Source organism: Lissotriton vulgaris, chromosome 12 (assembly GCF_964263255.1).
Source record: "Lissotriton vulgaris chromosome 12, aLisVul1.2, whole genome shotgun sequence".
In the NCBI taxonomy this organism is placed as follows: Eukaryota; Metazoa; Chordata; class Amphibia; order Caudata; family Salamandridae; genus Lissotriton; species Lissotriton vulgaris.
Window position 1 is genome coordinate 115,385,241 of NC_141700.1, and position 22,353 is coordinate 115,407,593.

A 22,353-nucleotide genomic window follows, 5' to 3' on the forward strand; every position below is an offset into this window, starting at 1 on the left:
ATTCAAGCTAGCCTGGTTGATGTGGGGTGATACCTCGAAATTGGTCCCGGGATGCTTGTTTTTGGTCCAGGGAGACCTGGCCTGGCAGTTCAGGCTGGACTGTTCCCATAGGAAACAGGGTCAAGACTGATTTGCATATGGCTGGGTCCAAACTGGGGTGGCGTTGTGAGCAAAGAAACAATGGATTAAACCCAAATCTGTGACTGGGGGTGAATGTTTGAGTTGTTGTGACCTCATAGTATCCTGCAATTCGGCAAAAAGGAAATCAAATCCATCCTGTGGGTAAAAGGAATATGCGTAGAGAACGCCGTCAAAAAATTAAGCCTACACTAAATAGGTACTGTGTGGGCCAATAAGATCAGGGGATACAAGGCTACCTGGTAGGTGTGAGAAAAACCTATGACAGATTTTTGATGACCAGATTACACCTAGAATTGATTCATCATTTAGTATTCGTTCCAAAAACAGATCTGTGGCCTCGGAACTTACTGAGGTGCCCGTGTGACCGAAAGACAACACAGTTGACCAATCATTTTATGCTATTTTGTCAATTTTACTGTGATATTAGATCTTCTACTCTACGACCCTTTCTCCTGTCACATGGTGTTATTTTCCATCAGGAGGCCCTCACATTTTTAAAGTCTCTAAGAAATGTGCATAAGTGTTGTACAATCTTCATTCTTCATTTATATTATAATGGCTCTTCATAGGCTAAAATCAGTATCTCATTTGGACATTTTATGCTACGAAGAAAACAGAAAAGGCTGTAGTGATATGTCAATTCCCAGGTAGAGGCATGGCTGATTTACATTTTATTATTACTTTTTTTAAACAGTGCTAAAATGTTTGTGTTGGTTTTTCATTTTAAATTGTGTCTGTTAATGCACACAAATAACCCCTTGGAATTATATAAAAAATTGGGATATGTAATTTGCACTATCTGCTGGCCAGCCCCTGAACATTGATTGTAATATTTTAAATTCTTAATATATTTTGTATGGTTTCTTTTATATTTGTGGATGATATATGCCGCTTTTATGTATAACACTGATCTTTGACTATTTTATGGATTTGAACATAAATCATAATAAAGATTTTAATGATGATGAATGGATTACTACTCGGACCTTGGATATCTATTTTTCCAACAGGTCTCACCGATGCTTCCGGGCAAAAAGGACATCCACTTGTCTTCCTTTCTTCACTCATTTGTATTCAGTATATAAAACGGTCTTAATTTATTCAGTAAAAGAAACTGGACGAGGTATATTCACCTTTAAACTCTTCATTCAAGTGGTTTCTGCAGGCATTCATTTAAAATGGGGTGGCATAAGGACAATACATGAAATTAAACCCTCTTGAACTTCAATGCTCTTCTTCAGGGCTGTCTAAGTCAGGCCTTTCAAACATTCAATGAAATGCAGAAACAAAGGTGGCATAATCATTTGAACTGGGGTCAGGACGAAGTAACCAAAGGATGGCCCATTGCAGAGCTGCCGGCACAAATCAAATACTCAACCTTTGTTATTTCTAGGGAAACTAAATAAATCAGAAAGTAAACTGCACCAGAAGAAAGTCCAAGAACGTACTCTGTTTATGTAGATCTCCATCAAAACATGTAGCCTTAGCTGGAATACATGGTTACCCTGAGGACACTCGAGTAAGTAACTTTGTCTGCCTTGGAGCAGCATTTTCACTAGAACAGAGATCCCAGTTCGCCATTTTATGCTGAGTAGTATTTTCTAATTCCAACATAGAATCATTTCAGGAAGCAGATTTCCAAATGTGTTGCTGTCGCGTTCCAGAAGCATGTTATTCTTCGTTCTAGTATAGGATACTCTTTCTTGGTAGCCACTTGACCATCTGATGATGGTTATTAAAATATTGTATTATCCTTGAAACAGGCACAGGCAGTAATAGTGCATACCTTCTTATCAAATAATATTTTCTACCTGGTGTTGGATAGAGGTCCTTTGGGGCTGGGGCTGCAGGAAACAGTATGAATAACTGACCAAGTACCTTGATAGATCAAGTACCAATTCATTCTTACGTGCATGACAAGGTAAAATCTTTTCTTTCACTTTTCAGCTAATCATTCTTCATTAATTTTCCTGGTTTTGGTTTCTAAATGTATTATACATTTAATTTCTGTACGTTTTGTGCATGCCATCAATGGGGTAAATCCGCCATGCCCCATAACATGGCAATGGTGGTTTATGCTAAATAAGGTCTAAATGGACCATTTGCTAGAGAATTTACAGACAATGGCTGGGTTGGGGTCAGAAGAATCAGATGTTATGTGGAGACTCTTGGCAGCTGGGTTAATGTTGTCTCCAAAGATGGCAAGCAGGATAAAAATATATGTTTATAGTCTGCTCCCTATTGATATTTATTTTTAAATCTTCACCTCAAACAGTAGGGTACATACTAATGAGATGCAAGCTTTTACTATTAGAGGACATTTGCATATGCATCACCAATCTCGATTTATAAGGCAAAATTACATTATTCTAGCTTTCACCTGCTTAGGACGTTCTCCACTGTAATGCGCGTTAATGGGGAAATTAATTCCCTGCTATTTTTTATTTGGAATTTCACTCCTGGTACAGACAGATGCCTCGAGAAACTCCGCAGCGGGCAGCTTTGTGCTTGGGAACAGGAGGCATGCCAGTGTTACTTTTAATCAGGAGGTAATAAGTTCACAGTGGTGTGCAGATGATGGAAGCAAGTCTATTGTGTGTCAAAGGAGCCAGATGGAGTGATTCTTTTATGTTCTGGGTTCTGTTTCCACTTGAATGCACACTAGATGCACATACACAGCTCACCATGACAGAACTTGTGGTAGCTGCATAAGAGACCGCCGCCTGTGTGGTACAAGATCCCTTTTATTTGCCCCAGCAGCTCTTCCCTGATGTAGAGACTTGTACTTGCTTGTAGCCACCACACTATATTTATGACAGAGCAACTCGTCCACCAAACTCTAAGGGCCCTATTATGAGTCTGCACATGGTGGCGTGACGGATCCAGCCACTGCCGCACCAGTGGTCCGACCACCCCATTAGGAGCTGGGACCACTAGCACTGCCAGGGAACCGCCCTTCCCTGGCATTGGAGTGGCGGTCAGAGGCCGCAATATGCTTGGCGGGACTGCCGCAGTCCCGCCAAGCATATTACAAGTTTCTTTTCCTCAGGGCCGGACTGGCCATAGTGGGCACCGGGCAATCCCCCGGTGCGCCGCAAGGGTGGGGGCCGGTTTTGGCCCCCTGGGGGCCGTTTTTTGTTACAGGGCCGATTTTGCAGCATAGCTGCAAAATCGGCCCTGTACAAAAACCGGCCCCGGCAAAGAGCTCGGCGGCACCTCCAGCCCCCAAGCCCCCCCCCCCCCCCCCCCCCCCCCCCCGCCCGAGTGGGGAGGGCCGGCCAAGCACTTTGCCAGGGCTGGTTGTAGTTCCCAGTCGGCCCTGCTTTTCCTCCAGGGTTGCAAATGAGGTTCTTCCTCCATTTAAACCTTGGAGGAGAGAAAGCACCCTGTGCCTCAACCGCAGGTGGATGCACACAGTGGGGCATAACAGGTGCCCCTCTGTGTGCATGCACACAGGTTCCCTTATGGCATGGACTTTCAAGTCCATGCCATGAAGAAACCTAGTAGTGTGGTCCCAGTGTGGTGCCTTTTTCAAAGGCACTGTGGCCTTTAAAAGAGGCACCGCCATGGGAATGCCTTGCTGCCCCCCTGCCAGACTACTAAAAAGTCGTTATCTGGTGGGCGTGGCGGCAACTTTCGGCAAGATCGCTGACATCCACAACAGCTTCAACACCACAACCGCCCTGACTACGCCAGACTCCACCTCCCCTGGGAACACCACCATCGCCACCCGCCTGACCTCCTGGTCCAACGACGACGAGACACGCAAGGTCATAAACTCCATCCACTCAAGATCTCCGTCAGACCCGTGCCCACACCACCTATTCAACAAAGCAGATGCAGCCATCGCACCCCAAATACAGAAGGTCATCAACATCTCCTTCGAAACAGCGACATTCCCGTAAAGCTGGAAGCACGCCGAAATCAACGCCCTCCTCAAGAAGCCCAAGGCGGACCTCAAGAACTTCCGGCCCATCTCCCTTCTCCCGTTCCCGGCAACGGTCATCGAGAAAATCATCAACAGGCAATTGACCCGCCACCTGGAAGACAACAACATCTTGGACCCATTCCAGTCCAGATTCAGACGAAACCACAGCACAGAGACAGCCCTCATCGCCGCCACAGATGACATCAGGCGCCAACTAGACAACGACGAAACATCAGCCCTCATCCTCCTGGACCTGTCGGCCACCTTCGACACAATCTGCCATCGCACTCTAAAGACAAGAGAAGGCCCTTGACTGGACCACATCTTTCCTCTCCGGCAGTACCCAGAGCGTCCGCCTCCCACCCTTCCGATCCGAAGCCACCAACATCATCTGCAGCGTCCCCCAGGGCTCATCCCTAAGCCCGACGCTGTTCAACATCTACATTGCACCCCTCGCAGAAGTGGCCCACCATCACGACCTCAACATCATCTCCTACGCCGACGACACCCAGCTCACCCTCTCCCTCACCAATGACCCACACACCGCCAAAACCAACCTCCACAAAAGAATGAATGCAGTCGACGACTGGATAAGGAACAACCGTCTGAAGCTGAACTCAGACACGATGAAGGTTCTAATCCTCTGACCCATCCCCTTAGCCTGGGACGACTCCTGGTGGCCGGTCACACTGGGAACAGCACCAACACCCACCAACCATGCATGCAACCTAGGATTCATCCTCGACTCCTTCCTCTCCATGGCTAAACAGGTCAACGCCGTCTCCTCCTCCTGCTACAACACCCTCCGCATGCTCCGCAGGATCTACAGGTGATCCCGACCGAAACAAGAAGAACGGTGACACAGGCCCTCGTCAGCAGCCGACTGGACTACGGCAACGCACTCTACGCAGGAATCCCAGTCAAACACCTATGACGACTACAACGCATCCAAAACGCCTCCACCCGACTGATCGTCAACGTCCCCCGCCACAGCCACATCACCCCCACCTGAGAGACCTACACTGGCTCCCCGTCGACAAGAGGATCACCTTCAAGCTCCTCACCCACGCACACAGAGCACTCCACAACGCCGGTCCAGCCTACCTTAACAGCAGACTCAGCTTCTACACCCCCACCCGTCAGCTCCGCTCCGCCAGCCTCGCCCTCGCCGCTGTCCCACGCATCCAATGAACGACCTCCGGCGGCAGATCCTTCTCCTACCTCGCCGCCAAGACCTGGAACACCCTCCCTGCCCACATACGGCAGACCCAAGACCTACTCGCCTTCAGAAGACTCCTCAAGACCTGTCTCTTCGAGCAGTAACAGCACCCCCCTACCCACAGCGCCTTGAGGCCCTCACGGGTAAGTAGCGTGCTCTACAAGTACTCTGATTGATTGATTGATTGCAGCAGTTTGCACCGCTGCTCCACCAAAAGTCATAATCAGGCCCTTAATCAGAAACGACAGGGATGGGGAAAGAGAAATAAATTGTTCATTTTAATTGGTAATTCCAGTCTTTAAGGCGGGCATGGGGGAAGGTAGACATTGCATCTTCCATTGGTTCCACATACTCCGCACATTCTCCTCTGTCAATGGTGTTTGTAGTTGACCCACCTCATGGGGTAATGCTTTTCGTTGTTATTCTCAGTCACTGCACACTTCTCTACAGATTCACCATTGCCCTTAACACAGATGGAATTTTCTCAGCCTCTGTAGTAGCTGTCGATTTGAGCATGGATGCTTTGGGTATCTTGATCAGTCCTCTTACATTCATGACTATGGACCCTTTTTAGCTATTGCAATTCACGGCTCACGTTAAAACACCATTCTGACCTTTCTCCCAGGATGAAGAACTTTGACCTGTACAGTGACACACATTTTACTCATGGACTAGTGAGTTCTCTGATTTGAACTGACTATCATTGATTGGTATACATTCATCACTTCTCAGACTCCTCTGGGCGGTCGTGGATGCCGGCCACCTAGGGTCATTGGGACTGATGTCTCTTGAGGTGTAGCGAAGTAGCACTGAGGCCAGAGGGCATCTGGTAGAGCTATGCGACAAGTTGTGTATACTTTGATGAAGTGGAAAATAGTCAATTCAGGTTCAACATTTTGTTCCACCCCAATCCTCCTTGTCCTTTTTAGGGTTTATGTTTAATATTTAGCGAGATCCAGAATGCTGGATCTCTCTTGGATGTTGGAACTCTGCTATCGGATACAGTACCCTATTGGTTCTTTTGATCTTCTATGGTATGTTGTGTTGCCAATATTGTCTTTAACTTGGGGATGATGTTCTTGAATGAGGTCAGACAATTCAAATGCCACCAGAGAATTCTTTATGCAGGCATCCATAAGGGCCATTAGTTCTCTGCCCTGTGCAGAATTCTGCATTTGTCTTGGTCCAGGGACATGAACGTCGTTCCTCTAAGGTAATTGGGTTTCAAAGTTCAGCAGTTCTGGATGCATTGTAAAGATGACATAATGTCCTCCACAACATTGTCTAAGTAAGAGGGGTGCTTATTAGCGCCCATTCTATTCAATTTGTTTATTTCGGATTTACCTGGTGAACTCGACAAATGCCGCAATCATGCACCCAAGCTAGGAAAAGCCACCCTCTCAAGTCTGCTATATGCGGACGACTTAGTACTGATAAGCCGGACGCCAATAGGCCTTCAGCATCTCCTGAACTGTACCCACGCCTTCTCGGTAAAGAATGCCTTACAAATAAACCTTAACAAATCTAAGGTCATGACGGTGAACTATAGGAAGAAAAGGATCCCTTGTTGGTACCTGAACGGAGAAAAGCTTGAACGGGTAGGCACATACAAGTACCTTGGTGTCGTGCTGGATTCTAAGAATACGTCTAGGCCACAGCTTCAGTCCATCCAAGGGAAGGCAACAATGACCTACCTTGCACTAAAATCACTAAAGCCCAAACCTCCTGACCTCACCCTCAAACCCTTCCTTGAAATCCTCAGAGCAAAACTTCAACCAACGCTCACTTACGGGAGTGAATCTCTGCATGGGAAGGACGCTGCACTGTTGGACACAGTTATAGCCAACTCTTATAGGGCCATCTTTAACCTCCCCAAATATGTTTCTCCGGCCCAAATTCGTCTAGAATTTGGGCTCATCAAACAAGCACTAGAAAGACGGAGCGCAAATGTAGCCAACTGGCGCAAGATCCGTGATTCAGACCCTGGCTCCTTAAATGCCAGCGTCTGGGAAGAGCTACTCAGATGTCACACTTCACTGCCTAGGGACTACCTATTTGGATCTCTTGAAGTGCTAGGTTTATCTGACATTTGGGAAACAGCCATAGACCTTCAGTCCTTCAAAATATTGGCCAAAAAGTCTGCTCGGATAATCTCAGCAATAGAAGACAAGAAAGATCTAGCCAACAGAGCGCACGATGGATAACGGTGGGAGATTACGGTAAAATACGGCCACAAGCCTATCTTAACATCCGGATGAAAATAAAAGTTAAAGAAAAGTTTCTAAATCTGCGCCTTGGGGCTATCCCGATACTACCGCACCTGCCTCCATGGGAGAGATCCCATGCCTCTGACTTGTGTCGCCTGTGTAAATCTGGCAAGAAGGACATTGTCCATGTGATATGCATATGCCCCAGATTAAGGGACCTGAGGCACAACCTGCTGCTATCATTTTTTAGATCATAGGCTGTTCGGACTTGTAGGCAGGCAGTTAAACTGTGTTTTACCACTAGCCACATCAAACTGAACTGCCAGGTTGTGAAGTTCTTTGATCTAACAAAGGAAAGACTCAACCACATTTGAAAGACTCATTGGGGCATAGTAAAAACTTGAATTGACCACAGTAATTGTTGCATTTAAAAAAAAGTTAAATCATTTTCTTTTTTTTTATTGTCATATGGCTTTTATATTTTTGTAAAGATTTTAATTAATCATATACAAATAAAATATTACCTTACCTTACCTTACCTTGTCTAAGTTAAGCAGCAACCTTTAAGTGCAAACGGTCTCAGGTTTTACCTATCTTCCGATGTCCTGAAAGAGCTATGGTTCATCGTGGGTTGGTATGCATTACTCTCTTCTGGGCCTAGGGAGTGGTTCTGGTAGACGCTTCTCGTGTCGGTTGTCTTTGAGAATGTCTTCCATTTGTGTATTTTCGTGGTCAGTATGCCAACTTGCAGCATGTATTGCTGTGACATTCTGAGGCAAGCCTGCTTTGTGAATGTCTTGTACCTTTTTTGGTTCAGCGCATACTCTTTCACTGGTGAGTGGACACGTGCGCAAAGGATTCCAACTTGCTATTAACTCAGTCCCTATTCTGACAACATACAAGTCCATTCACGATGCTTATAAAAGGTTGAGGTGTATGTGAGGATTTCAACACTCACATTCATTAACTTCATGAGACCCGCAAGATCCTCCCTGATAGTGTTTCGGAAGACCTTGGGAAAAGATAAGGTGTCAATACTGAAGAAGACATGGGTAGAGAAAGCGTTGATGCATTGGCTTTTTCCAGCCAGTGGTTGTTCTTAATACCCAGAATTACGTTTGGAATATCACCCTGTACCGTTTGAATCAGCAACTAAGTCATTGATTGTGGGTGTGAGGTGCCCCTCTCTCCTTCTCTCTCTTAGTGATCTCGGTTTGGTAACCTCATGTCTATTCATGTTCTCAAAGCTCCAGGACATACGTATTTCAGTGATGACCATGGAGAATACCCATAAGGTAGGTTGCTCACACTTTTTAATAACTCTTGCTCCTTCCAGTTTTTGCAGTTCACCTACAACTTACAGCCTTTTATTGAAGGGTATTTTCCTGTGAAGCAGCATTATTGGTTGTACGTGTTATCAATGCAGAGGTGGACCAGACTTTCTAGTAGAGAGCTTAAGCTGGAAAAGAGGTAAGTGCTAAATATATCATGTGTAGTGAGACACATTCTAGCTGTTTAATACTCTACTGCTAGAATCAGCAATGTACAACTTTACCTTTTTAGTTTTCTACCTCAGCTAAACGGTTTTCATAATGTTTCTACAAATGGAAGTGCTTCATTGCCTCTGTAAGTGTGTATGTGAATGTAATGTATTGTAATGTAAGGTGGATTTGTAGAGCACTGCTTGTCACCTGTGAGGGTATCCACGCACTCAGTAGGTGAGTCTAAGTGTGTGGCGAGACTGGGCCTGAGTACACACAGTCTTGATGGTCCCGGATCTATGACAGAATATCGACTACAAAAATATCGACCTACAAGAATATCGAGTCAACAATATCGAGGGCAAAAATATCGACATCCTATCTACAACATGGTAAGTACAAAAATATCGAAAAAATAATATCGTTGTAAAAAATATCGATGTTAAAAATATCGATTTTTTTTTTATATATATAAATGTAAAAGTAAGTATATAACACTAATAAATAAAATATACATATTTAAAAGTATCTAATAATGTTTAAAATTAATAAATAAAAATATATACATTAAAGATATAATATATATGTACTGAACAATAAGTATTAATAATTAATTTACTAAAAATACCCCATTACCCAAGAACTGAAAACTGACCCTGAACCCTAAAAATACCCCTTTACCCAAGAACTGAAAACTGACCCTGAACCCTAAAAATACCCCTTTACCCAAAAACTGAAAACTGACCCTGAACCCTAAAAATACCCCTTTACCCATGAACTGAAAACTGACCCTGAACCCTAAAAATACCCCTTTCCCCATGAACTGAAAACTGACCCTGAACCCTAAAAATACCCCTTTACCCATGAACTGAAAACTGACCCTGAACCCTAAAAATACCCCTTTCCCCATGAACTGAAAACTGACCCTGAACCCTAAAAAATACCCCTTTACCCATGAACTGAAAACTGACCCTGAACCCTAAAAATACCCCTTTACCCAAAAACTGAAAACTGACCCTGAACCCTAAAAATACCCCCTTACCCAAGAACTGAAAACTGACCCTGAACCCTAAAAATACCCCTTTACCCAAGAACTGAAAACTGACCCTGAACCCTAAAAAAACCCCTTTCCCCATGAACTGAAAACTGACCCTGAACCCTAAAAATACCCCTTTACCCATGAACTGAAAACTGACCCTGAACCCTAAAAATACCCCTTTACCCAAAAACCCAAAAATTACCCTGAACCCTAAAAATACTCCTTAACCCAAAGGTAAATAATATTATTTAATTAGCAATTAATAATTAATTAACAATAACAATAAAATAAATATATTAGCACATAAGCTGTAATTAATATAATTTAATAATTAATATCATTTTCCCCAATTAATTAATTAACAGTAACTAAAAATTATATATATAAATAAATTACTCTAATAATGTAATTAACTAACTAATATTATTTAATTACCAATTAATTACTAATTTAAAATATGTACCAAATTATATTAATTAATTAACTAATTAATATTAATTATTTGCCAATTAATTAGTTATAAATATTTAAAAACATATATTAATTAATTAATTATTATTAAATTACTCCCCACCCTATTCCCCTATAAACCCACATCCCGCTACAGAAAATATATATCAATTAATCAATTAATTATTTCCCAATTATCAATATTAATTAGCAATTAATTATAATTAATTAATTAATCCTACTAATTACTAATCAACTTACCATAATTAAATTACTTCCCACCCTATTCCCCTATAAACCCACAACCCGCTCCGGTACTAAAACATCAAATGTCCTTATAAATTTCTATATTATTATAGAAAATGTATACACATATAATAGTAATTATTTTAAATACTTAAATTAAACATATAACACATACATAATAAAAAACTATAAAATAATACAAATATCGATATTAGTGTCATCGAAATTATTAACATCGATATATATGCTATCGATATTACCAACTTCGATATTACTTACATCGATATTAAGTATTTCGATATTACTTACCTTGGGTCGATATTCTGTCCTACGATATTCTTGCCTTCGATATTATGCTCCTTCGATATTACAGACTCGATATTATGGTAAGTCGATATTTCCAACTCGATATTTTGACTGTCTACCGATGGTCCCACAAGAAGACTAATTGAAAAGCCCAGAAGTGAGGAGGAGGCTCTGATGGGTTGGGGAGTTTGTTCTAGGATTTAGAGGCTTATTAAAAGAATGATCTAAATCCTGGTCTGTGTATGTGGATGCCGAGTGTTTGTGTGCTGAGTGAAGTTGTCCTGTGGGTTGGTGGAAGTGAAGCTGTGATTGAGGTATGCAGGTCCTGTGTTGTGTAGTGACTTCAATGTGTGTGTGAGGAGCGTGAACTGGCAGCGCTTTTGATGGGGAGTCAGTGGAGCTCACTGTTGAGTGATGTAGTGTGAGATTGGGGCAGGAGGTTGAGGACGAGTCTGGCGGCAACATTTAGGATGGTTTGAAGTCTGTGAAGAAGATGGCTGGGATGCCGGTGTAGAGTGCGTTGCCATAGTCCAATCTGCTTGTGAATAGGTGCCTGCGTGATGTTACATCTAGTGTCCAGTGGGACCCACTTGAAGATTTTACCTAACATACGGAGGAATTGGAATCATGCTGAGGTGACCCCATTGACTTGGGACTTCATGGTGAGGTTGATGTCCAGGATGAGGCCTATGTTCTAGAGTGGTCAGTTGGGGTGAGTGTGGGTCTGAGTTCAGCAGGCCACTAGGTGGAGTCCCAAAGTGAGCTCTCATTCCCGAAGATCAGCACATCAGTTTTGTCTGTGTTTAGCTTGAGGCAGCTCTCTTTCATCCAATTGGCCACAGTGGTCATGCATTTTTTGATGTTTGTCTTGGTGGTGACGGTGTCAGCTGAGAGAAAAAATTAGCTGGGTGTTGTCAGCGTAGGGGATGTTGGTTTCCGTGGGTTCTGATGATGTTAGCCAGAGGAGATTTGTACATGTTGAAAAGTGTGGAGCTGAGTGATGATCCTTGTGGGACTCTGCAGATGAGGTCCTTGGGTTATGATCTGTACGTCGTGAACCTGACTCATGTTCTGCTAGAGAAGAAGGAAGCTGAACATTTGAGTGCTGGTCCTTGTATTCCCACTTTGTGTAGTCTGGTGATGAGTGTGTGGTGGGAGATGGTGTTGAAAGTGGTGGAGAGGTCGAGGAGGATGAGGGTGGTGGTCTGTCCACAGTCAAGGATGGTGCGTATGTCATCTGTGGCTGCTATGAGGACTGTTTCTGATAGATACATCTGCAAGTGGATTCCTCACCTTGTGAATATCCCCCTTGCGTCAGCAACATTCGGAAAATTCTTCGTAGCACGCCGGCGTGGACGACTTCACAGGAGCACGGCATCGCGCGCGACTCCGTCTGACGTCACCGACTCCTTATTAGGCCTACGTCGGCGTGATGACATCAGTTCCCTTTTTTCCGCGTTGTCGACGCTAACGGTTTCTGGGATCTTCTGAGATTCAGATAGTGACTTTGTACCTATTTGTGTGTTTCTGTTTCTGTTTCTGTTCTTCGTCGAAGATGTCGTCGAGGAAGACGGGGTTCAAGCAGTGCGGCTCGTGTGCCCGGATGATGTCGATTACCGATCCACACAAAGATTGCTTATGGTGTCTGGGTTCGGATCATGATGTCAAGGGCTGCCGATCCTGCTTTAAGATGAATCCAGAGGCTCTGCGAGAACGGGAGGCAAAACTTCTGTTGGCCAAAGTTAAAGGTAAAGAAGCCGAGAGATCTTCGAGATCAAGATCTAGACGCACCAGCTCGAAGCCGAAGTCAAGGTCGAAGTCGCGATTGAGGTCGCGATCGAGAGCGAGGTCAAGGGCCAGATCGGAGTCGGCGTCGAAGTCGGCTTCTGGGCATGCTTCGGGATCCTCAAAAAGAAAACACAAGAGGGAGAAGCATAGTTCTCGGCATCATTCGGGGTCGTCGGACTCGAAGAGGAAGTCTTCTCGAAGACATCATAAGGACTTTGTGTCTCCTTCTCCCGAAGGTGGAACCTCGCTGGCACGGTCTCCAGAGCATTCTCCGGATCCGGAGCTAGAACCGAATCTGGTTTCGGGACAGTCTTCGGAGCATGAAGAGGTCTTGGATCCTCAGACACCGACTCCGGAGGAAGAGCTGGAAGGTCAAAAGGGTCAAGAGGAGCCAAATTCGGAGCAGCCTCCATCGGAGCAGCCATTGGGTTCGTACCCTCCCTTTCCTGGTCCTGGTCAGGACCCTTCGCATTTCCTAAATGCCATGTTTGGTGTTTATGCGAGGGCAATGTACCCCTCTGGAGCGCCTGCGGGTCCCATGGGTTCCTTGTCATATAACTTGGGTGTTCCCCAAGCTTATGTTCCGGCGCCTTTTCTACCATTTATGCCGGCGCCATATCCTCCTTGGCTCGGTACGGCGCCGCCGAAGTCAGCGACTCCGCACACGGCTTCGCCGGCTCCGGAGCGACCTCGGGATTTGGATCGGAGTTCAACGCCGGTTCCGTCTTCTCAACCACCTGTTGTTCCAGTTCCTCGCTCGACGCCGGCTCCGACTTCGTCGGAGTCGCTACCAGATCCTACGACTTCGGTTTGTCTGGAGTGGTCGAGGCGTAGAGCCCAGCGTCTCTTAGAGGAGAAGGAGTATGGGGAACCTGAAGTGGAGGAAGGCGAGCTTCAGGAGCATGAGGATTGCTTTGAGGATCTGCAAAGTGCAAGTAGCCTGGAACTTTCTCCAGAATGGGAGTTGCCTGTGGTTTCGGATGCACCCTCTAAGGATGTGATGCCATACCACGTAGTTATAAGAAAGGCTGCTGAATTGCTAAATTTGACATTGCCTACAGTGAAGTTCAAATCAAATATCCTCTCGGAAGTCTTGCATTCGCCATCTTCGGTTGTTGAGCCGACTCTGCCATTCACTGAGGCTCTGACAGAACCGATTTTAGAGGTTTGGAAAAAGCCTTTGTCCAGATCAGTGGCAAGACGTTATAGGGTGGCACCTGATGACCCTGAGTTCTTGACTTCTCATCCTTCACCGGAAAGTCTGGTGGTGCAGGCCGCTTGTTCAAACAGGTCTGCTGGCTCTTTTCCCCAGGTTCCTGGAGATAAGGACTCCAAGAAATTGGATCAGGCTGCTAAAAAGGTTTTCTCTTCGGGTAGCATGGCCTTGAAGTCTACTAATGCTACTTGCCTACTGGGAAGGTATGGTCATGCCTTAATGGATTCGGTGAAGCAGTTGTCAGCAAAGCTTCCGGAAGAAGACAGGAAAAACTTCAACGAGGTTGTCTTGGACACTCAGGCGGCGGCCCGCCAGGTTATTCAGAGTGGCATGGACACGGCGGACTCTGTGGCTAGGGAGATGGGTTCTTCGGTGTCCACCAGAAGAGCCGCTTGGCTAAAGTCTTCAGAGTTTTCTACAGATGTTCAGGCTACTCTTATGGATTTGCCTTTTGATGGCGTTGGCCTCTTTGGGAAGAAAGCGGATACGGCATTGGAGAGGTTCAAAGAAAGCCGGGCAACGGCTAGATCTTTGGGCCTGCAAGCAAAAGGCTCTACCACCAGGAAGTTCAGGTGCTTTGGGAGGTCCTCCTTTCGTCCCTTCAAACAAAGTCAACAACAGCGGCAACAACAGAACCCTCTGTATAAATCATACAGAGGTAGACAGAGGGGTCGTGGACATGGACGTCAGGCCTCCTCCTCCTCTACTTCCTCCTCTAACACCCACCCCCCACATACAACAGCAAAGCAGCCCTAGACCTGCCATTCCGGATCATGCGGGTCCGGTAGGGGGTCAGCTTATTCATTTTCTAAGGGATTGGGAATTGGTTACATCAGATCTTTGGGTTTTCAATCTCGTAGAAAATGGGTATGCGCTTCCTTTTCAGGAGTTCCCTCCCAATTACCCTCCTTGCCAACGTTATTGTTCGGAAGACCACCTGCTTCTCCTGCAGGAAGTAGTCCTGGCACTGTTCAGAAAGGGTGCGATAGAGGTGGTTCCGGAGCAGGAGAGGGGTCAGGGGTGCTACTCCCAGTATTTCCTGATCCCCAAGAAGGATGGCAGGCTTCGGCCAATCCTGGATCTCAGGATCTTGAACTTGTATCTAAAACAAGAAAAGTTCAAGATGCTCACTCTTGCGCAGGTTCTTCAAGCGCTGTTGGAAGAAGACTGGATGGTGTCGATCGACTTGCAGGATGCTTATTTCCACATCCCCATCCTGAAGTCGCACAGGAAGTATCTCCGTTTTACGGTGGGGTCGCAACACTACCAGTTTGCGGTCCTTCCGTTTGGACTTACTACTGCGCCTCGAGTTTTCACCAAGGTGATGGCAGTGGTGGCAGCACATGTCAGGAGGTCGGGGATACTGGTATTCCTGTACCTGGACGACTGGCTGATCAAAGCGGAGTCGCCAGAGAAGATGCTCCATCATCTGCAAGAGACAACTCAGTTGTTGTACAGGTTGGGTTTTTCGATAAATGTACCCAAGTCTCACCTGGTGCCCTCCCAGGGCAACCTGTTCAACGGTGCGGTACTGGACACAACTGTATGTCGTGCATTCCCTCCTCCTCAGAGGATTCGCGACATACAAGAAATGATTCCTTTATTCTACAATGGAGCGGTTGTTCCAGTCCTGAAGGTCCTTCGTCTGCTCGGTCTGATGGCTTCTTGCATTCTGTTGGTCAACCATGCACGCTGGCACATGAGGGCACTCCAGTGGTGCCTCCGCAGGCAGTGGTATCAGCACAACCGAGATCTCGGGGAGTCTGTGAGGATCGCCAGAGAAACTGCAGCGGATCTGTCTTGGTGGGGCGTGGAAGGCAATCTGTCTCAATGAAAGCCCTTCCATCTGCCTCCATCAGTGGCCACAGTGATAATGGATGCATCCACTCTAGGGTGGGGTGCTCATCTGGGGGATATGGAAGTCAAAGGTCTTTAGTCTCCAGAGGAAAGGTTGCTTCACATCAGCCTTCTAGAGTTGCGGGCGATACGTCTGGCGCTCAAGGCCTTCTTCCCTTCCCTTCGCGGTCAGTCGGTTCAAGTCCTGACGGACAACATGACTGCGATGTGGTATGTCAACAAGCAGAGAGGAGTAGGGTCGCAGTGTCTCTGCAGAAAGGCTCTGCGTCTCTGGTCCTGGGTTCAGGACCATCAGATTTGTTTAGATGGCAAATCATCTGGCCGGAGTTCTGAACGTACGTGCAGACATTATCAGTCTGCAGTTCTCTGCCAATCACGAGTGGAGGCTCCATCCGGAGGTTGTTCCCCGGCATCTTTCAGATGTGGGGGACTCCGGTGGACCTGTTCGCCACTCGCGAGAATGCTCACTGCCTGTCATTCTGCAGTCTCCAGTATCCGATGCAAGGAACTTTGGGGGACGCGTTTCAGTTGAGTTGGGGAAGTCAACTCCTTTACGCGTTTCCTCCCATACCCTTGATTCCTTGGGTTCTGAGGAAGATTCGCCAGGACCGGGCCCAAGTCATATTGGTCGCCCCGGATTGGCCAAGAAGGGTGTGGTACACTGACCTACTCCACCTCTCATCTCACCCGCCGCTCCGTCTCCCTTTCAGGGTAGATCTCCTCTCTCAGATGGAGGGGCAGGTTCTACACTCCCACCTCCAGACATTACATCTTCATTCCTGGAGATTGAACGGGGTAACCTGAATTCCTTTTTTCTCCCTCACAATGTGGTGGATGTCATGCTTTCAGCCAGGCGTGACTCCACCAAGTCCATCTATTCGTATAGGTGGTCTAAATTTGTGGTTTGGTGTAGGGAGAAGGCTATTGATCCTTTGAGGGCTCATTTGTCCGATATTGTGCCGTTTGCTCTTTCTTTGGCGCAGCAAGGATTTGCTGTTCCACAGTCAAAGGTTACCTTTCGGCGTTGTCTGCATTTCTCTGTTTGCCGGATCAGCCGTCTCTATTTAAATCTCCAGTGGTTTTGAGGTTTCTGAAGGGCCTCACTAATAAGTTCCCTCCTTCTCCATTTATCGTGCCTCAATGGGACTTAAATCTTGTCCTAACATTCTTGATGGGTTCTCCCTTCGAACCCTTACACAAGTGTCCCATGAGACTTTTGTCTTTTAAGACGGTCTTCTTAGTTGCGATCACCTCGGCAAGGAGGGTGAGTGAGCTTCAAGCTCTTAGTTCTAAGTCCCCATTCCTGACCAGTCATGCTGATCGAATGGTTTTTAGGACCAGGGCTGCTTTTCTGCCTAAGGTGGTAACTCCCTTCCATCTAGGACAGTCCATTACCCTTCCTACCTTCTATCCTCCCCCTCACCCTTCCAAGGAGGAAGAGAGACTGCACCATCTGGACCCTAAGAGGGCAGTGTCTTTTTATCTGGACAGAACTAAAGACTTTCGGGTGGACGACCAGCTGTTTGTTGGTTTTGCTGGCTGCCGGAAGGGTAGAGCCGTGCACAAGCGCACACTTTCCAGGTGGATCATTCTGTGCATCAAGATCTGCTACTCCCTGGCGGGTAAGGACCCTCCTGAGGGTATAAGAGCTCATTCTACCAGGGCAAGGTCTGCTACTTCTGCATTGTCTAGAGGTGTGGTGTTGAGGACATTTGCACAGCCGCGACTTGGGCCTCCGTCCACACTTTCGCGAAGCATTACTGCTTGGATACCGAGGTGAGGAGGGACGGCCACTTCGCGTGCTCTGTCCTCCAAGATTTCTTGGTGTAGCAGGGTGGACACCCTCCTCCAGGAGTGGGGACTGCTGTGGGAATCTATTCACAAATTGAGGAATCCACTGGCAGATGTATCTATCAGAAGAACAAGTTACTTACCTCCGGTAACGCTTTTTCTGGTAGATACAGTATCTGCCTGTGGATTCCTCACTGACCCACCCGCCTCCCCGTTGTCCACTCTGCTATACCTGAGTATATGTAGTTTTATATTTATATTTGTATATATAATAGGACATATATTTCTTTGCTGCGCACTATGTGTGCTGTTTTGATTTGTATGTACTTTGTACACTGTATATTTGTATATCTGCTGTCATTGGTCCGTCCGGGTGCCTCGAAGGCACATAAAAAAGGGCGGAACTGATGTCATCACGCTGACGTAGGCCTAATAAGGAGTCAGTGATGTCAGACGGAGTCGCGCGCGATGCCGTGCTCCTGTGACGTCGTCCACGCCGGCGTGCTATGAAGAATTTTCCGAATGTTGCTGACGCAAGGGGGATATTCACAAGGTGAGGAATCCACAGGCAGATACTGTATCTACCAGAAAAAGCGTTACCGAAGGTAAGTAACTTGTTCTTCTGTGCCGTGGTTGATTTGGAATCCTAATTGCGAGTCATCCAGGAGTTTGTGATTTTCTTGGTGGTCAGAGAGGTGTGTTTGTTGGTGGTCTTCTCAATGACTTTGGCTAGGAAGAGGAGCAGTGAGATGGGTCAGTAGTTGCTGACTACTTCAGGTCGGCTGAGGGTTTTTTGAGGAGGGTGGTGACTTCAGCATCTTTCCAGCTATCTGGGAAGGTGGCTGTCTTGGGAGAGGGGTTGATGATGGAAGTGAGTGCAGCGCTGATCATGGCTCTTCCCAGGTTGTAGATAACATGGAGGCAGGTGTCTATGGGCCCCTTGGAGTGAACTGACTTTATTGTTGCTGCAGTGTCCTTGAAGGATAGAGGGTTCCATACATGTCTTATCTGTTTAGTGCCTTGGTGTCCATGGCAGTGTTCAAAAGTAGTGTAACAGTTTTGCCTTTTGCTTGGTCTTCCCAGATGTGTTCCTCCTTTATTTGGCTAGTTTAACTGGTATTTGGATTCTGTGATGCAAAAATCACTTTAATGTTTTCACTTTTAAATAAGGCAACTGTAATTTGTTGCAGGAAGAAGCACATACAAATTAAATGTCACGTGTGTGCAGTATCTTCACTGTACACGATTCACTGATGTGACTGGAAAACAAGGCTTCTGGCCTGTCTTTGTCGCCCAAGTGACTGCACTATTAAGACACTGCAGTACTGCACATTTAAAAATAACCTGTTTTGTTATTTATAATCCTATTTTTTTACATTTGCTTTTCCCCCATAGATGTTCCTCGCAGCACACAATGCATGATAAACAAGCATTTACAATGCAACGGTTTCGCCTTTGGAAAAGTTAGAGCTATTGGCAATGTAAATGACAATGCCATTTATTTATCTGTTTTCAAAACCAACACATAAATACAAATTTTGTCATTCACAATGCCAATAGCTCAAACTTTTCCAAAGGCGAAACCGTTGCATTGTAAATGCTTGTTTAAAACGCCTTCTGTACACAAACATTTTAACCGTATGTCAGGGGGTCCCCTGCTCGGCCCGGCTGGGCTAACTGATTGTCCCTCTCCTCAACAGGCGGATTACTACGGGCCCTTTAAGGATAGCCTTTGTGTTCGTGACGAAGGCCTCGCATCTGGACCACCTGACTTTTTGGACCTATCAGGTGAGGCCTCTCACCTTATGAGGGGTGATCCGGAAGACGCCGTGTCTCCGTCGTGGGAGGAAGAAGTGAGACGCCAGGAGAACCACGCGACCGGGAAGGCGGAAAGCACCGTGGAGACGGAGTCCTTGGAAAGAGACGACACCAGGAGCAGAGAAGGTGCCGAGCTGGTGACTGAGGAGAAGCGGAAGGAGGCAGCTGTAAAGCCAGGAGGCCAACGACACCGCGTTTCGCCCAGCCACGCGAAGGAGGACGCGTGGCTTTCCCAGGTGTGTGCTCGTTTGGGTTCTTTGTTGCACTTTAAGAAGGGAGGGTCCGGATAGGAGACCGTACAAGCACCGGGGCACCTCGTTTAGCAAAGCCGTGTACAACTCACTGAATGTGGTTCTTGCTTATTCCCTCACTCCCTCCCTATTCCGAGAATTTCTAGAAAGTGTACAATACACTAAAAGCCACGTTCTTTTCTTTTCCTTCCATGTGCTGGAGTGTCCCGGACCCCGACCCAGGAAGTGCCCCGAGGACCACAATCCTGCCACTGGTTATTTGTTAACGTGTCTGACCTAAGACTTTATTTTGTGTTCAACAGTCTGTATACCGCAATAAAAATAGACAAACAGTCGCCCTCTAGTCTTGGCTCCTTCCCTTCTTGTAACCGAAAGGTGACAATGGCGAGCCAGCCAGGAGACAATCCATCTGAAGTTCACAAGATGGAGGCCTTGATAACCCAAATGAGCGAAGGTCAGTCCAAGCTAGAGTGGGCTATTAATCGGTCTACTGAACAAGCGGATAACGATAGAGCTACGTTTACTGCAGCTACACAGACACAGACTGATCATCTTACTAAACTCTCAGAGGGACAAACTCAGCTGTTGGCTGTTCTGGGACAAAGTCGAGCCGCACACCCACCTGGGGCAGTCGTGCCGCTCCAAAAATATGTTCCCGGAGACGACCCTGTTTCTTTCTTTCTAAATTTCGAAAGGGCAGCCTGTAATGGCTGGATTTTCTGTTTAGATGGGATCAGCCCCCAGGGGCCCCTGTGACCCAGCCAAAACGTACTCACCTTCCGTCCTCAGGACTCCTCTATATCCAGGCACCTGGTACCTACCTGAGGATAGGGAACTCGCAATATACAAGCTCATATTATTAAGAACACCACTAAATCTATAGGGATACTAAGAATACTCACTGATTACTAGGGATATCCATACCCTACACCACACTTATTCACATCAGTTGGTCTCGCGGCCACCCTGACCCAGACCGTTCTACCCTAGGGCAGATCTGACACACAATCTGGTGCGTCTACACACGGGCCTGCAGAACCCAATGCTCCCTTTTCCAAACCGTTCGCGATCCTGCGAAACTTACACACTAGTTCCACTACCTAGTGCTCTCATTTATTTTAAGCCACAATCTGGTGGATTTACACGACGGTGTCCTTCCCGTCGCTCTCATTAACGCCGCATATCAACGACGACCACATTCCTATGAACACCTATACATATATATATATATATATTGGGATATTATCTCAGCTGTCTACTCGGGATGAAACTACAATAATAACTTTGATTGTGGGTCCAGATTATTGTGTATTACCTGCTCTTGGCATCAAAGGTCCACTCACTCCCTATTTATGTGATCACCACTTACCTGATTGGGATTACTCATCCATTCATGCATCTAATGCTCACCTAGGAGCTTCATTTACCTTCAGTGAACAAGAATAGGGGCTACACACCAGTTTGTTATAAACTGGGGGTCTTTTATTACAGTAATATAAACATTAATACAAATCTAACAAAGGCTATAGGTAGAACACACCGCTTGAAAGAGAAAAGATTACACATAACAGGAACACTCCGCTGAAAGGGAAAAGATTAAGTGTAGCTAATGTGATGAAAACAATATCACCTGATTAGTGTGAAGTCTTGTTCTAGCTGTCATCTGGGTTCCTCTCTCGTCTGTGCCTTGGCTCATCTCATGCTCTCTCTCTCTCCTGCACTCTTGGGTACACCTCTGCGCTGATCGCTCTGTCTCTGGACTCCTCTCCTCCACACGAACTGTCTCTCCACCTTGCGTCTTCACTCTTAATAGTTCCTGCCGCTCTGATCACCGTTCATTCCACTATCTTATTCGTTCTATCTCTGCGCCAATGTCCAATTCCATCTGCTCCCATAGGTTAATCCACGAGCTCTCCTCTATCTCTTCTAAAAGGCATTACTTCAGACTCCAGCTATTCACACCTCCTCCTGATAAGCAACTGCTTCTGACTGCTTCCTTCAGTTCCAGCTCACTATTCAACTCAGCTCTTCTCCAGATTGAACCCTCTCTCTCTCTCTGCCAACTCCACTCCACCGCTCTCCTCTCTGCTGGACACTCTCCTCGACTCCTTCCTGCTTGACTCCCCTCTGCTTGACTCCCCTCTGCTTGACTGACTGACTGACTCCGCCTCTGCACTTCACAAATATAGAATGCTGTTTCCTCATGGAAAGTTCCAGCCAGCAGCTTCTTCCCACCAATCCCATGCACCAGGCTCCTTGCGCTAGACGCTCCCACAGTGACCAGTCTGCTTGTTTCGTCTAGAGACTGAGCCCGGGAACAATTCCTGATTAGATTCAGCTCTGGCCGGTTCTCTCCGGTCCGCTTAGGGCGAACAACAGTTATAACTATAAACATTGCTTTTGCCCTAAAAAGCCTCTCTGCTTCCATCAAGATGGAGTCTCTCTAGCTTTAGGCCTGAAAGGGGTGAAATGCTCCTTAGCTCTGTCAGAATACCTACATAAACCATACCAATATGTCTAATATGTCAAAGCCAATAGGCAATAGACAGGTTAAAGTCAAGAATAAAGGCATATTAAGCAGCTATCCTCTTCTAGGTCTGGAAAAAGGGCTTAAA